The sequence below is a fragment of the Bufo gargarizans genome, unplaced genomic scaffold (assembly GCF_014858855.1).
Source record: "Bufo gargarizans isolate SCDJY-AF-19 unplaced genomic scaffold, ASM1485885v1 original_scaffold_1487_pilon, whole genome shotgun sequence".
Classification (NCBI taxonomy): Eukaryota; Metazoa; Chordata; class Amphibia; order Anura; family Bufonidae; genus Bufo; species Bufo gargarizans.
Window position 1 is genome coordinate 263,146 of NW_025334382.1, and position 15,516 is coordinate 278,661.

The 15,516-nt window shown below is 48.9% G+C and overlaps 1 long non-coding RNA gene across 1 annotated transcript; it reads left to right on the forward strand.

Annotated features, from left to right (window-relative positions):
- The first annotated feature begins 410 nt into the window (after positions 1 to 410).
- On the forward strand, positions 411 to 14,899 carry LOC122923336. Its single transcript, XR_006387269.1, has 3 exons — positions 411 to 478; positions 2,984 to 3,020; positions 14,730 to 14,899. It is a non-coding gene; the product is annotated as an uncharacterized LOC122923336 (long non-coding RNA).
- The last annotated feature ends 617 nt before the right edge of the window (positions 14,900 to 15,516 follow it).

The following is a 15,516-nucleotide window of genomic DNA, read 5'->3' on the forward strand; positions in this document are numbered from 1 at the left end:
ATGATGATGATGATGGTTGTCAGAGACAGAAGCTGAAGCGTGGTCAGAGACATGCCAGAGATCAGAAGCCGGTACCAGGTAGGAGTGCGGTGCAGAGGATCAGACAGGTTCAGGGTCAGACAGGTCCGGTGTTCGATGCAGGCAGCAGGCAAACAGAATGGTCAAACAGGCTGGGTCAACCACAGAAGATCAGAACAGAACACATTCGCTATTATTGGTAGTTTCTCAATGCTCAGGTAACTTCCTAGGAGAGGAAGCTGCTATTTATACCTGTGACCTCACCCAGGGGCTGTGCTGGGAGGCAGGAAGCACGCACCCCTGGAATCAGGAAGCTGCGGGCGCGCACACCTATGGAACGCTAGCATGGGATGGAGCACAGAGGCAGCATGGCCGAAGGATTCGTCTGGTAGGCGCGCGCCTGCCCTATCTGGTGGAGACAGCAACGGGCAGCGAGGCAGGAGATGCTGGGATATGACAGGTGAGACAGAGGGAGGTATGGCAAAAGGCCCAGGCCTAACAACTGTATGTGGTCAGACCAACGGTCCACAGACATAGAAACAGGCGAACATAAAGGGCCCCTGTCACACACACATCGGAGTTCTTGGAGCGCCAATAAAAACATGACACCTGCACATTACATAACACACATAAAACATTATAGAAATGTCAGTGGTTCCTCTCAACACATTTACTACCTCAATTTATACATTCCCTTTTTCCTTGCTATTAATATGACTTACTGTTAGTATGCACGCATGCTTTACTTGCCTTCATACAAGTACCCAACTTTCCTGTAACTCAACAACGCATTCACACACAGCTCTTCATAGCCACAACCAGAGCTGCACCGAGAGAGAAACATCTTATAAATGTAATTGCTCGTTTCTGGCTAATTTTGCCCATTTCTCTTCTCATCTACAAACAGAAAGGTAAACAAACAGATGCAAATCCAATTATTCAAGACAAAATAGTAAAAAGTGCAAATAACAGAATAACTAGTACAAAAACTTTAATTAGACCGTATTGGATGCAACTTGTTTATTTTGTGTTCAAAGTTGGTTGCTGCGGCGAGGTTAAGTTTCGGCAACTCTGTGCCTTCATCAGACAAGGGGGGAGCTTTGGTCATAATGGAAAAAGACCACTACACTGCAGAAATTCTGAGACAATTCAACGATCAGGACGTCTATGAGAAACTTACCCACAACCCAACAACAGTCATAGCCCGTAAAATTCAAGATACATTAACCCTACATATAGAAAAAGGAACCATAGACCAAGAGACAGCAAACTTTCTGACTAATAGACACCCGATCATTCCAGTGTTCTACACATTACCTAATATTCATAAAAATCTGCTCAACCCACCTGGACGTCCCATTGTAGCTTCTACCGACTCCATTCTCTCACCCCTTTCCATTTTTCTTGAAAAAATACTTACTTCCGAGATCAAAAAAGCAACTTCATTCCTACTTGATACCTCTGCCTTTCTAAACATTCTAAAAAAAATTGGGTCCCCTACAAAATGACACCATTCTACTCACCTGGGATGCATTTAGCCTATGCACTTCAATTCAACACAAAAAAGGCATAACAGCGGTAGATAAACTACTTAAAAAAACAGACAAACATCCAAACGTGATCTCCCTGTGTAAGGACTTACTGTCCATAGTCCTCTACCACAATTTCTTTCTGTTCCAGGACCAGTTTTATCTACAGAAACAAGGGTCGGCAATGGGATCTAATGTAGCACCTCCATATGCCAATAGCTTCATGTCAGACTTTGAGGAAACCCACTTCTACCCAGACAACAACTTTAGGACACACGTACAAATGTGGAAGAGATATATTGATGACATTTTTTGCATTTGGAGGGGCACCATAGAAACACTACTTGAATTCCATAACTTCATGAATCATATCACACCAGAACTTTAATTCACCATTCATTTTGATCACACATCGATCAACTTCTTAGACACACTAATACAAAAAAATCCGGAAGGTATCCTTACAACTGACCTATACAGGAAACCCACTGACCGAAATAATTTATTACATTACTTCATTTTCCATCCAATCAATACCAAAAAATCACTTCTAATGTCACAATTCCAAAGGGCACACAGAATTGTACAAACTGAACCCACACAGACAAAAAGAATCGAGGAAACGCAGGAACGTTTTAAGGAGAGAGGTTATCCAGCACATCTAATACAGCATCCTATACACCCCCGCAATACCATTCGTCAATCAGGAAAACGTATCCTGTTCATCCATACATCTCACCCATGTGCCAGAAAAATGGAAAATAGCCTCAGATCCCATTGGCATTTACTGACTAGGGCCTACCCAGAAATTGAAGAATTAAAAAAACGGATTCTCATGTGTAATAGACGCCCCAAAAATCTACGGGACCTCCTAGTCCGAGCAGATATAGGGTCAGCCACCAAGATAACTCGCCAGACATTCTTAGGGACACCGAAGAAGGGCACATTCCCCTGTCATCATTGCATACAGTGCTCACATGTACAAAAAGGCAACAGCATCTGTCATCCGTACACAGGTAAACAATTTCTGATCAATGACTTCATCACATGCGATTCTGACTTCGTAGTCTATACACTCAAATGTCCATGTGGACTGATCTATGTGGGCGAAACTACACAAACCATCCGTAATAGAATATGCCAACACAAATTTACAATACGCAAACAAAATCTCCTCCTCCCTGTTCCATACCACTTCAAACAAGCCTCACACTCCATTTCCCAACTGTAATACCAAGTAATAGAACACATCCCAGCACCGAGAAGGGGTGGTGACCGAGTAAATTAACTCAAACTAAGAGAAGCCTTCTGGATCCACAAATTGGAGAGTATGGAACCAAGGGGGCTCCATAAGGAATACGAGATACAAACCCTATTATAAATACAATTGATAATGACGATTTACTCATTGCTTTTCTCATTTTTTATCTCCACAGGCCCATTGATTCATCAGGACCACTCTAACGCCGCACTGTATCCTTTTTGTTTTGTTTAGTTTTGTGTCATGTCACACCTTATGTCTATACTCTACTTTTAGTCTCTTTGTGGTTTAGCCATGTCCTGTTTATACCTCATGTCTATACATGTCGTCATTGTATACATTTCCGTGTTATCTATTTTATTATGTCACCTTTAGTATTTTATGACAGTTACATAACCATCCTAGAGACTGATTATTCCCTTATATTTCACAGGCGTTTCTCTATGTGTATATATATATATATATATATGTATATATATATATGTGGGTTTATTCACGCATGTGTATATATATATATATATATATATATATATATATATATGATATATATATATATAGATTGATAACTCCCTTCCATTCTCCCAATCTCTATCTCAGCCTTTCTATCCTTATTGTTTCCCTTTTTCACTTCCCCTTTTTTCTTTCTCCCTTCTTTTTCCTAATCATCTGTCATCTAAGCGCAATGATACTCCGATGACGTATTTCCGGCCGGTGGAACGCAACATTACAACAGTATGCGTTCCATTTGATACAGTTCCGCCCATATCCTGACCATCCGGTTTTTCCATATAATATGTTATCTAATAAAGCTTTCCCACCTTATACTATTGTTTCCTTTAAGGTCCGACATCCTTCTCCTCGTCCCCATGCATCTACAGCACGGCGCTGCGCTCCACCAACACACTTCCGGGTGGTGGAACGCATCACGGTGATCCTATGCGTTCCACGTGACGCACTTCCGGTTCAGGAAGAGCGCACGATTATTATTCCCTTACGTCCTAACCAGTGGCACAGATGGGGTATTCTGCCCCTGTGGACTGGTTAGGACAGGTGGAAGTTTTAATGAACAATAAAAAAACACTGGCATGCACACGCCCTCCCTGCCCCCAATAAAGAGGGGCGTAGCCCTCATGCTATTGTGTTTTTTTCTGTCCTGCGGACAGGACGGGACAGGGTGGTGCACTCCTCCATCCTTGCGGTGGAGAGAGTGTTTATTCCCTTTTTTTCTTATTGTGGTTCCTTTGGAACTGTACCGCTCCTCCTATGCGGCCGGAGGATGTCCTCCGGCCTTAGCTTTGTCTCTCCTTATGCAGCCCTGTCTCAGGCTGGGGCTTACCTCTGTCCGGAGGTGGGGAGCGGCGGTAGCGGCGTCCCGCATGTTCGGCTGGGCGCCGCCATCTTGCGTAGGTGACGTCAGGTGACGTCACTTCCGGGGTTTCGCTCCGGCCGACTGTTAGACTATGCCTCTCCCTTATGGAGCGGGAGTGGAGTGGCTGGAGCGGCGGTAGCGGCGTCCCGCATGTTCTGCTGGGCGCCGCCATCTTGCGGAAGTGACGTCAAGTGACGTCACTTCCGGTTTTCGCTCCGGCCGATTGATAACGTCGGCCGAAGGTGTATTTTAGAGAGTTGAGGGCCGTGGGGGCCTTTAAAATGTTTCAGGGTCCTTCTCTGGGTCCCTAATGTAGAGTTTTCCTTGTTTTTCAAAGGAGATAAACTCAGAGGTTTACCCCGCCCCTTTTGGGGGCGGGGCTTTCTTTTTGGCGCCAACAAACCCTATTTAAACTTGGTGAAGCTCCAGGTTCAGTCTCCTGGAGCGCAGCTTGCTGTCAACCTTGAGTGTGGTTTGGTGCTAGAGTTTTGCTACCTCTGTGCTGAAAATCTTTGTTTCTTACTATAAGAGCTTGCTAGGATCTTCTGGGTAAAGATCCTGAAGCTTACAATTAAGCTCTGTTTTCTTGAATTTTGCTAAATTCATGTTTCTTTTAATTTTCAGCCATGTCGTCTACCGGTGACGGAGAGCGAGAGCCCGGCAGGAAATCCGCGGGCAAGAGGCGCCACCTGCAGTGCCATGACTGCCAGATCGTCCTGGAGGACTCTTATGATTTCTCCCGCTGCCCACCCTGTAGGGCCAAGTCACTCCCCCAGTTGGAGCCATCTGTCCACGATGTGGTCGATTGGGTGAAGGGGTACATGGAGTCCAACATGAGCCAGGTCAACGCCTCCATACAGGAACTGAAGAGTACCCTGGTCGCCAAACGTCATCGTCCCTCCTCCCCCCATCGTGCGATGGAAGTCTCTGGGGGTCAGGAGGCGAGGGAAGGTTCCGCCTCCTCCTCGGATGAGGAGGATGGATTCTCTTATTTTTTCCCGCTGGAGAAGGCCCAGCGGCAACTAAAATCCGTCCGGTCGGGGGACCAGGACGTTGATCCGGGGGAAGCCTCATCCTCTGCCTCTAGGGGGCCTAGGGCCTTTAAAGCAGATGATTCTCTCCTGTCTCTGATGAAAACAGAGTGGAGAAAGCCAGAGAAAGGTCCAGTGTTGACCAAAAGGTTCAAGGCCGTGTTTCCGGTCAAAGAGGATCAGGTATCTTCCTGGGGGCCTGTCCCTAAAGTGGACATGGCGATCGCGAAGTTATCCAGAAGGACCCTGATCCCATCAGACGACGGGTCAAGTCTGTTGGACCAAATGGACCGGAAGGCGGACTGCGCCCTTAGGCGCGCCTATTCCTCGGCCTCGGCCTCCGCCGAATTTTCTAAAAACAAGATTCTCCCAAATTGAGTCTGACCTGGACCATGGGGTCTCTAGGGACGACATTCTGGCCTCATGTAAGATGACCAGCCTTGCCATTGACTACTTGTGTGACGCAGCTCCACAACAACTGAAGCTGGCATCCAAGTCTATGGCTCTTTCAACCGCGGGCAGGCGTCCGGTTTGGTTGAAATCTTGGAAGGCCGATACGACCTCAAAGCACAATCTTTGTGCCATGGCGTATGAACCCGGCAAACTCTTTGGTGCAGAGCTGGACCAGATAATGGAGGGGCTGTCGGACAAGAAGGGCAAGTCCCCTGCCCCAGCAGTCCTTTCGTGGTCGGGGCAAGGGGTATGGTTCAAGAGCGGAACCGCAACCCAGACCCCAGAGGAATTGGGGTTCCCGTAGAGGAGGGAAATCCTCTTGGGGTTCTAGACCCCCCAAGAAGTCCTCGGCGCTCTGATTGCGGGCCTCCTCGAGGCTCTTGGTATTTAGCCGGTCTGACTGGAAATCTCGGGCTCCCTTCTCCCCACATTTCCGTAGGCGGTCGCCTACAACACTTTCTACCTTGTTGGCAGGATCATATCCAGGACAGTTGGGTCCTGCGTGTAATTTCTCAGGGCTACCTTGTAGACTTGAGCAGTCGGCCTCTGGACAAATTTGTCCAGACAAGGCTTCTTCCCAGCAACAAGCAGAAGATTCTAGAAAGTTACGTACTAGAATACTTCCAGAAGGGGAGCCTTAGAAGAGGTTCCTCTCCAAGAGAGGGGAACAGGTATCTACTCCCCAGTTTTCCTGGTACCCAAGACTACCGGAGGGTGGAGAATGATTATAGATCTGAGGTTCTTCAACCGCTTCATAAGACAAAAGAAGTTCCGTATGGAAACTATCCAGTCAGTGACCAATCCTCTTATGCCGGGAGATTTCTTGGCAACCTTGGACCTCAAGGATGCTTATCTCCATATTCCCATCCATCCTGGGTCCAGAAGATTCTTAAGGATCGCGGTAAACATCGGGGGGGTCCTAAAGCATTTTCAGTTTGTGGCCCTCCCGTTTGGGATTTCTTCAGCCCCACACACTTTCACCAAAGTGGTGGTCTCTGTGGTGGCCGCTCTAAGACTTCAAGGCTTGAGTATAGTTCCATACCTGGACGACTGGCTCCTCAGAGCCCCTTCCCAAGCGATCCTGTCCCAACACATCCAACAGGCTGTTACATTCCTACATCAGTTAGGATAATCAATTGGGACAAATCCCAACTTCAACCAGCCACCTCGGTAAGGTTCCTGGGGTTCATGGTGGATTCAGTCAGGATGACAATTCATCTCACTCCCGAAAGAAAGCAATCCGTGCAACAGACAGCCCATTCCCTCTCTGTACCAAAACAGGTAACGATTCGAACGTGGATGAGGATGTTGGGACTAATGTCTTCAACCGCAGAGGCGGTACCTTGGGCATTATGGCATCTACGTCCGCTCCAGTCGGAAGTATTAGCCAAGTGGAATCACAGTCCAGTGGGACTCAATTCTGTGCTCTCCCTGCCTTACAAAGTCCGATCCTCTCTGAGGTGGTGGTCCCACCTCACGGACGGCAAGTCCCATACTTACTTCAGATGCATCCCTAGTAGGCTGGGGTGCGCATCTTCAGGACAAGACAGTCCAGGGAACTTGGACCCCTCAGGAGAGGTTATTGTCAACGAATCTCCTGGAGATCATAGCAATCAGGCTAGCTCTTCTTCATTTTGCTCCCATCATTCGAGGGAAGGCAGTGAAGGTACAGTCATACAGCATGAACGCTGTGTTGTATATCAACAAGCAGGGAGGCACGAGGTCACAAAGTCTCCTGAGAGAGATAGGGGTGATTTTGGATTGGGCAGAACTGAACCTCACCCACTTATCAGCCGTTCACATTCGCAGAGTTCACAATGTGATTGCGGATCGCCTGAGCCGAGGTCTTCCAACCGGAGAATGGTCACTTCATCCAGAGGTCTTCAAGGAGATAACGCTCAGGTGGGGCATGCCAGAGATCGATCTCATGGCAACGAGGTTCAACACCAAGGTGGAGAGGTATTGCTCCCTTTACAGGGAGGACAACCCGGTGGCAATAGATGCACTGTCAATCCCATGGAGGTTCAGGCTGGCCTACATCTTCCCTCCAATTTCCTTGATACCAAGGGTCTTGATGAAAATCAGGCAGGACCAAGCGTCAGTTATCGCCATTATCCCATACTGGCCGAAAAGAGCTTGGTTTACCCAACTCTTACAGATGAGTCGGGGTCAATTTCTGAGGCTTCCCCCAGAGAGAGCACTGGTGTCGGGGGGAACCCAGGTCTCCTCAAATCTTCAAATGTTCAACCTGACGGCCTGGAGGTTGATCAGCCCCTTCCAAGGATAGAAGGGCTATCGGGGTCTGTCTTGAGAACCCTGGAGCACTCCAGATCAGAAGCTACCAACAAGGCCTACTCCAGAATCTGGAAGATTTTTTCGTCCTGGTGTTCTAGGCATCAGCAAACATCCACTGAAGCTTCCATCCCGATGATCCTACAGTTTCTACAGGACGGTCTGGACAAGGGGCTATCACCCGCTACCCTTAAAGTGCAGATTTCAGCAATCTCTGCTTGTCTCAACAGAGCTGTTTCTCAAGACCCCCTTATCAAGAGATTCCTGAAGGGAGCCTCAAGATTAAAGCCTACAGTAATCAGACCCATCCCTGTTTGGGATTTATCGGTCGTGCTCAGGGGGTTATCATCTCCCCCCTTTGAGCCCCTAGAGGAGGCGGGATTCAGGTTCCTGACCTGGAAGATCACCTTCTTGTTGGCTGTTACCTCTGCAAAGCGAGTTGGGGAACTCCAGGCTTTTTCTGCCTTTGAGCCTTATACAAAGTTCCTGCAGGTTCCCTCCTTTGACAATATTAACCAGGTGATCTCCCTACCAACATTGGCTCCATCCCCCTCCTCTGAGGAAAGAGTTCTCCATACCCTCGACATTGCGAGATGTCTTAGGATTTACCTGGAAAGCTCCAAGGTATTTAGGAAGGATGAAAACCTCCTTATCCTTTTTTCCGGTACCCATAAGGGGAGGAAAGCCTCTAAGCCCTCCATCAGTCGCTGGATTAAAGAGGCAATTCGGGAGTCTTATTTGTGCTCGGATCGGTTCATTACGAGAGGGTCCCCTATCTAAGCCTATATTCCCCCCCCCCCCCTACCTAGAAGCAGCAGAGTTATGCCGGAACTGCTTATCGAAGGGTAGCCTAAAGGGGGCCACACCAATGATGAGTCCTGAGAAGAAGGGAGGGCTTCTGGGTGGGTCGAAAGCATTCGAACCGACAAGTGGGGGCAGGAGAGCCAGGTTTAAATAATTAAAGCCCCGCCTCCCCTCACACAAACACGGCACTCTTTAATTGCCTACCACTTGTGCTCGGATCGGCTCATTACGAGAGGGTCCCCTACCTAAGCCTATATTCCCCCCCCCCCTACCTAGAAGCAGCAGAGTTATGCCGGAACTGCTTATCGAAGGGTAGCCTAAAGGGGCCAAAAGAACCATGCATAGGAGTTTTGAAAGACTTTGATAACAGAAACTACAAAACCAAAACTCGGAAAGCCAGTGACATTTTGTATTAAGGATCCGGGATATAACGCATGGAACACGCGGAACTCCAACGACCCAACAGTTTGATTACATGTACTGGTACCTTATGCATGGACGCCGCAGCTGCTGCGCCCCTGTGGAAGGAATGTCCTGTGATCGAGAGAGGATCGACCCCTGAACCTGTTAACTAAACCCGAATGTGCTGAATACCTGCCAGGTATAGTTAACAGTGCTATAGGACAGGTTTAATTGAGAGTGGCAAAAAACCCGACGAAGCCCAATAGGTGAGTGATAGTCCCCCCCGGCCAGCAGCCGGGTAGGTGTTCATATTTCTGAAACAGGCGGCAAGCTGTCTTGTAAGCCCTCAGGGTATTACTGGCCAAGCAATTGGCCATCAGTCTGTTAGCCATGGTGAGATGAGAGACTAGTCAGTCTAGCATTGGCAACCGATCTGCCCCTGGACAAACCTGAAAGAAAAAGTGGAATTTTTTTTTATTTATTTATTTATTTATTTTTTAAACGGAGAAGCCATGCGTGAGACTCTAATGGCAGAGTCATATGTGTAAACCTAAAACTGAGAAGCCATGCGCGAGAGACTCTAATGGCGGAGTCATATGTGTAACCTAAACGGAGAAGCCATGCATGAGAGACTAATGGCGGAGTCATATGTGTAAACCTAAACGGAGAAGCCATGTGTGAGAGACTCTAATGGCAGAGTCATCTGTGTAAACCTAAAGCGGAGAAGCCATGCGCGATATACTCTAATGGCGGAGTCATATGTGTAAAACTAAAACGGAGAAGCCATGCGTGAGACTCAGATGGCGGAGTCATATGTGTAAACCTAAACGGAGAAGCCATGTGTGAGAGACTCTAATGGCGGAGTCATATGTGTAACCTAAACGGAGAAGCCATACATGAGAGACTAATGGCGGAGTCATATGTGTAAACCTAAACGGAGAAGTCGTGCGTGAGAGACTCTAATGGCAGAGTCATCTGTGTAAACCTAAAGCGGAGAAGCCATGCGCGAGAGACTCTAATGGCGGAGTCATATGTGTAAAACTAAAACGGAGAAGCCATGCGTGAGACTCAGATGGCGGAGTCATATGTGTAACTAAAACGGAGAAGCCATGCGTGAGAGACTCTAATGGCGGAGTCATATGTGTAAACCTAAAACAGAGAAGCCATGCGTGAGACTCAGATGGCGGAGTCATATGTGTAACTAAAACAGAGAAGCCATGCATGAGAGCCTCTAACGGCGGAGTCATATGTGTAAACCTAAAACGGAGAAGCTATGCGTGAGAGACTCTAATGGCGGAGTCATATGTGTAAACCTAAAACGGAGAAGCCATGCATGAGAGCCTCTAACGGCGGAGTCATATGTGTAAACCTAAAACGGAGAAGCCATGCGTGAGAGACTCTAATAGAGGAGTCGTATGTGTAAACCTAAAACGGAGAAGCCATGCGTGAGAGACTCTAATGGCGGAGTCATATGTGTAAACCTAAAACGGAGAAGCCATGCGTGAGAGACTCTAATGGTGGAGTCATATGTGTACACCTAAAACGGAGAAGCCATGCATGAGAGACTCTAATGGCGGAGTCATATGTGTAACCTAAACGGAGAAGCCATGCGTGAAAGACTCTAATGGCGGACTATATGTGTAAACCTAAAACGGAGAAGCCATGTGTGAGAGACTCTAATGGTGGAGTCATATGTGTACACCTAAAACGGAGAAGCCATGCGTGAAAGACTCTAATTGTGGTTTGAAATTTTTTATTTTTTTTTAAAACTATAAACCACTTACGCAGCTCCAGTATGGGCACAGCTCTGTGTACGAGCACGAAGAGCATGGTATAACGCAGGTCACCTGCACGGACTAACTAACATCCTGTGCCTAAATGACCCCCTTGGAACCTTCTGTACGGCCGGCAGCAGGAAGCCAGCCACCGCCTATGATCTGCTCCCCCTGACCGAGCCTGGTACTCTTTCCCCCGATCCCTGCCTACCTAACGGCACGGCGGCCCGTGCCAGACTTTATTGAAGATGAGGAGCGGGGAAACGGTGTCCTGCACCTTTACCCCCAGCCGCGTGGGGAGCTCACGCTGCTCCCTGGCAGAGTGCACCAGTGCGGGGGAGCCCCCCCCCTCAGCCAGGGCCGACCCACCGCCGACTGGACACTCGTACCGCGTGGGGAGCAGCGCCGCTCCCTGGCGATGTGCACCGGATCAGAGGGAGCCCTTCCTTTACCGTGAGCCCCGGCCCCCGCCGGTTTGAATCGTGTGCCGCGTGGGGAGCCGCATAGCTCCCTGGCATTATGCGCCGGCGCAGGAGTGCCCCCCCTAGGGGCTGGTTATTGTGACTGGAACCCGCTGGGAGACTGAGGCCTGACCGGACCTACCTGTGACCGTGAAGGCTGACCCCCAGGCCGTGGCTGACCCGCGTGCGTAGACGTGACGCAACTACCTGTAGATGCCCACCCAGTGCCTGTAGTCAACGGGAGTGCGACCGAGTCTGTGGATGTGACCGACTGGCCCTTGTAGTCGTGAGGGGACCCTACCTCGGGAGTAGCGGTAACGGACCATCGCCTGTAGACGTGGTAGTATTACCTCACGAGTCTGTTGACATGAGACTAATGCCTGCAGTCGTGGCAGGGCTTTATAACGAGTCTGTAGTCGTGACAGACTAATGCCTGCAGTCGTGGCAGGGTTTTATAACGAGTCTGTAGTCGTAACGGATTTGTGCCTGCAGTCGTGGCAGGGCTTTAGAGCGGGTCTGTAGTCGTGACAGACTGATGCCTGCAGTCTTGGCAGGACTTTATAACGAGTCTGTAGTCGTGACAGACTGATGCCTGCAGTCGTGGCAGGGCTTTATAACGGGTCTGTAGTCGTGACAGACTGAGGCTACTTTCACACTAGCGTTCGGGCGGATCCGTTCTGAACGGATCCGCTCATAATAATGCAGACGGAGGCTCCGTTCAGAACGGATCCGTCTGCATTATTTTAGCATATAACAGCCTTAGTGTGAAAATAGCCTCGTACGGATCCGTCCAGACTTTCAATGTAAAGTCAATGGGGGACGGATCCGCTTGAAGATTGAGCCACATTGTGGCATCTTCAAACGGATCCGTCCCCATTGACTTACATTGTAAGTCTGGACGGATCCGCACGGATCCGCACGCCTCCGCACGGCCAGGCGGACACCCGAACGCTGCAAGCAGCGTTCAGCTGTCCGCCTGTCCGTGCGGAGGCGAGCGGAGCTGAAACGCTCCATTCAGACTGCATCAGGGCTGGACGGCTGCGTTCGGGTCCGCTCGTGAGCTCCTTCAAACGGAGCTCACGAGCGGACCAGCGAACGCTAGTGTGAAAGGAGCCTGATGCCTGCAGTCGTGGCAGGACTTTATAACGAGTCTGTAGTCGTGACAGACTGATGCCTGCAGTCGTGGCAGGGCTTTATAACGGGTCTGTAGTCGTGACAGACTGTTGCCTGCAGTCGTGGCAGGGCTTTATAAGGAGTCTGTAGTCGTGACAGACCTGGCAAAGCAACATTCCTATCTATACCATTTTTTTTTTTTTTTTTACTTCTTTCCCCCCCACCAAAGGCCACGATTGTAGGCGCCACCCTGTAAGAGATGCGCCAGAGGCCTGGCCATAATAGTCCACCATCCCCCGTCCCCCAAGCCTATGCAGGAGAAAAGGAGGGGGTTGGCCCACGCCTGCACCACCCCTGACTCACCTGGCGGCCATGACAGCCACAAACCCCACAGTATCGTAAGTTAGCCAACCACCTGTGGACCTGAATAAACAAGGACAGACATGTGAGTGAGCGCACGGTGGCTGGGTGACCCTTCACTCCTGCCACCGCTCCTTTGCTGTCCACCGGATTATTGCGACTGCGCCCGAACCAACCCCCTGACTCGCCGTATGGGCTTGCGGGCCGCCCGGCTGCGTGCGCAAAGTGACGTGGCCAGCCCCCCTCTTTGGAGCCCTCTTTATATTTGATCCTTAAAACATATCCCAAATATATAATATTTTTTTTTTTTTTTTGTCCTGCCTTAGTACCTAGCCACTGTGCCTGAGCAAGGAGCCCTGTACCTGGACTGCAGTACCAGTATGGGCCTGTAGGTGTCGCCCTCTATCAAGCCAGGGCCTGCTGGAGCGCAGCAAGCCAGTGAGCTGCGCTGAGGAGCCGACGGCCGGCGTGACCGCTGCTCTGGGTATGTGAAGGACGTGTGACCCATCGCTGCTGAGCCACAGATGAGGGGAGCCCGCCTGGGGGACGCTGCACGTGGGAGCGGGGGTGCTTGGCGCGGGGCCTGGAGCGGATCGGGGTGCCTGTATCGGGGTGCCTGTATCGGGGTGCCGGAAACAATCGGGAGTGCGGGCAGTCGCCAGCGCGGCTGGGGCCCGGCGGCACGCTCGGCAGCCCCCCATGTTATACATAGCGAGACGGGTGTGCAGCCACCCTGCCTACCTAATCACCGAAGTGACGAGCCCGACGCAGCCGACCACCCGATTCTCCAGTGACGCACGCACTTCTCTGGCACCAACCCACGAGCCGATTCGAAAGCATTCGAACCGACAAGTGGGGGCAGGAGAGCCAGGTTTAAATAATTAAAGCCCCGCCTCCCCTCACACAAACACGGCACTCTTTAATTGCCTACCACATGTCTCAGGGCTCGGAGCCCCCTGAATTTGTAAGGGCCCACTCTATTCGAGCAGTGGCCACTTCTTTTGCAGAGAGAAGCTCGATCCCATTGGATGTGATCTGTAAGTCAGCTTCTTGGAGTTCTCACTCCACTTTTATCTCACACTATAGAGTGGATACTAGAATACATAGTTATTCCTCATTTGGCCGGACAGTGTTATCTTCCGCCAGGCATGAGGACCCTCCCATGGGGGTTTCTACTTGCTAAATCCCCATCTGTGCCACTGGTTAGGACGTAAGGGAATCGTTAATTTCTAACGATAATTTGTTTTCCCTTAGTCCTAACAGTGGCACACAAATTTCCCCCCCTTGTTTATTATTATTATTTTGTCTACTTGTTATTACACAATAGCATGAGGGCTACGCCCCTCTTTATTGGGGGCAGGGAGGGCGTGTGCATGCCAGTGTTTTTTTATTGTTCATTAAAACTTCCACCTGTCCTAACCAGTCCACAGGGGCAGAATACCCCATCTGTGCCACTGTTAGGACTAAGGGAAAACAAATTATCGTTAGAAATTAACGAAACCCATGCCACAGTACTCTAGACATGGCGCATCTATCCTCTAGCGGTACAACCGCATGTTTTCTTCACAACTGCGTCTATAACCTTGTGGCTTCTTCTTCTACAAGCGGCATTAGGTAAGCTGTTCCTGGGACACTGGGCCAACATCGTTATACCTATAATTAACTGTAATTAACCTGTAACTAACTGAGTACAATATGGATAGGAATATGTCTAAATTTAAGTATAGGTAAGCCGTCCCTGGGACTCTGGTCCAGCATCATCATGTCTATAATAAACTGAGTGCAATGTAGATAGGAGCATATTACTACAGACAGGTGCTATAATGGCTTATCGGGCGATTCCCTTAACTCACCACTGCAGCTTTTTTTTACAAAAAGAGGATGACACTGGTTGACTGTGTCCTTGCCACAACAGGTTCTGTAACGTTGAACTCCAGCGGAAATCCTTTTTCTTTAAATGTATTCATTTATTTTCACTTATGTATTTTTCCTATATACAAATGTGCATTGAATATCCGCTGTCATATTGAATGATATAGATACTATATATATATTTTTTTGCTGCAGTCTGATGAAGGCACAGAGTTGCCAAAACGTTACCTCGCCGCAGCAACCAACTTTGAACACAAAATAAACAAGTTGCATCCAATACGGTCTAACTGGAGATTTTGTACTAATTGTTAATAGGGTGGGAACCCTACTCCCGAAAGATATCCACTGAGTGCTACAAGGGCTCTGCTTGTGAATATAACAGAATATCAAAATCCATACAATGCCATGGAGACTCAATACATAAGGGACATCCTATCTTACATGCAAATAAATATATATACAGTATCTCACAAAAGTCAGTCCACCTCTCACATTTCTGTAAATATTTTATTCTATCTTTTCATGGGACAACCCTGAAGACCTGACACTTTGATACAATGTAGCGTAGTCAGTGTACGGCTTGTATAACAGTTGTGGGGATTTGCTCTGGTAGACAGGCTAGTATTACTTTACTGAGAGAGTAGTGGATGCATGGAATAGCCTTCCTGCAGAAGTGGCAGCTGCAAATACAGTGAAGGAGTTTAAGCATGCATGGGATAGGCATAAGGCCATCCTCCATATAAGATAGGGCCAGGGGCTATCCATAGTATTCAGTA